The sequence below is a fragment of the Syngnathoides biaculeatus genome, chromosome 3 (assembly GCF_019802595.1).
Source record: "Syngnathoides biaculeatus isolate LvHL_M chromosome 3, ASM1980259v1, whole genome shotgun sequence".
NCBI classification, from domain to species: domain Eukaryota; kingdom Metazoa; phylum Chordata; class Actinopteri; order Syngnathiformes; family Syngnathidae; genus Syngnathoides; species Syngnathoides biaculeatus.
The window spans coordinates 30,451,607-30,453,940 of record NC_084642.1 but is presented as its reverse complement, the minus strand read 5'-3'; positions in this window follow the sequence as shown (position 1 = coordinate 30,453,940).

Sequence of the window (2,334 nt, the reverse complement as noted above, 5' to 3'; positions counted from 1 at the left end):
CATTATGCTCACTGGTGTACTTAATTACTAGCTAGGGTAATGACAAGTTTGCAACAAAAAAGTTCCAAATCCAAATCAAAGCAGGTACCAATTTGTTTTCAACATATTGCGTGTAGAATGTTTTGATATAGAAGCTTATCATGAATTTTTACAAATTGGTAATCCAACGTATTGACCCTTAACCGGTTAAAATAGATCATAATGATACCCTTGCATAGTATGATGTTTAGAGTTCATTTCGCTATATCACATTTCACCTATTGCGGATTCAAGGCTTTGTGTGTTTTATTTCGACATTCCTAACACGTATAAATCACTGTATCCAGGGATTTTGAGCGTATGATGTAATTTTTGGGTGGTAAAATAATTGCTTCCAAACCTAAAACATTAAAATGGGAAAAAAGAATCATTAAAACATGTACTACAAGGAATAAAATATTCATAGTGTACAGCACTATTACTACGGTTAAGAGTTTTAATGGTGTTTAAAGGTCAAGTGTCGTCAAATGGATGATTTTTGGTATATTATTAATGAAAACCCCACACCCAATATGGTCCCATGTGTTTTTTCACCACAAAACATGATTTTGACGTATGCAGATTTTTGTAACTCCCGCCATGAAAAGCCTCTCGGATTTGTTTTTGAGAAGAAGCAGGAAGTGTCGTACAAGACAGAGGCACCCCCTCGTGGACTCGTTTGTTTCCATTAGTTTTACCTTCGGGAAGGTAGCTCGTTGTTCCTTCGTGTTAGTCAAAATCCCGGCTCATTGCATTGCTGGACATTGCTTGAACACTCGGGAGAATGGAATTACCCTTCATAAGTTTGAAAGAGACCCTGTTCGTTGTGAAAAATGGATTGTTCGGGTGCAGAAGACGAGAGCTTTGTGGGTTCCAAATAACAGGTAGGTGTGTATACAACTCTTAAAAAAAAAAAAAAAAAATAGTTTGGGGTGGACCACGTAATCGGTCTCTCTCATAACGTAACAAAAGATCTGCGTATGAAATGTGTCGATGTGCGTGATTGGATATCATCTGAATATGGCTCGAAACAATAGTGTAATATTGCCCCGGTAACTTCACTCGGTTGTGTGGTGTTGTCCTTTTCGAAAAGAACTTCGGTTTCAGAAGGGGCGTCGGAAAAATGCAAATATCTCTGTTGTTCGGCTTCCGTAGTAGCGGGTACTGCGCGTTTTCAACGGCGGAAGTGACGATGACATCAAGGATAGATGACGCGACTAATATGTCGACCACTTGGATGTCGAGGGACACTCGATTGCGAAACTTTGTGCATGGATGACGCGCTCTCCGCTCACTTTTTTTTTTCATAGAGATATTGAATTGAATACTGTTCTATGTATTTTTCTTTACAATATCTATTTTAGAACGTTTATAGTAATGACACCCGGGCTTTAAGTACGGAAAGTGTACTGTATGTAAGATTGGAAGAGGTATATAGGAGTGTGGAGAAGATTTATAAATAGTCTGCACAGGTTCATCAAGAATTAAAATGTATGTAAAGAATCCCTAAATGTGCGGTCATTACTTTGCATATTTCACCTATTGCAAGGGTAGCCCTGACCCTAACCCCCACAATAAACGAGGCAATACTGGATTTAACAAAGTGAGCCTGTTTCCCCCCCCCACCACCACCACCACCTCACTTGCATCTAAATCAATCCACTGACAGAGGACGTCCACATGGCCACTAGAGTCACATCATCGCAAGTGTCAGCTGTCATTTCACCGGCTCAAGCGTCATCTTCTAGCTGTCAGCTTCGCTCCATCACCATTGCCCGTTCACCCGATTTGATGAGTCGTCCTGATTCACATCATATTCTTCCAGATTGGATGTCTCTGGTTGTCAGGCCCTATCAAAACGACGCCACAAAGTTCCTGGGCCCGTTTTACACATTCTCTGTGAATCCTTACCGATTGAGCGACTTCGTATATAGAGAGCGATGTTTACATGTGCTGCTGGGGAAACCAAGAGGACTGGAGTTGTCATTAAGCGTGTTGTTGTGCATGTCTGAAGTGCTTGTGCTCATAATGTTAACAAAGCTGCCGATGGCCTGCGTGTTAGTTTCCTTGCCGCACTTTACTTGTGGAGCGTTTCTTTGGCAGTCGTCATCTTCTTACATTCTTACATATTGCCTGTGCAAGTGGCCCCGAGCTGAATATCATTTGCAGATACCAAGGAACAACAAGCATCCTTGCAAACCCAGATTCTACAAAATGACTTTTAACATTTTTTTAGTCAAGAGTCAGTTGTAACTATTCAAATCCTGCCGCTGTCATAAAATCATTCAGATGAGGATCACAACATTTGGCTTCTTG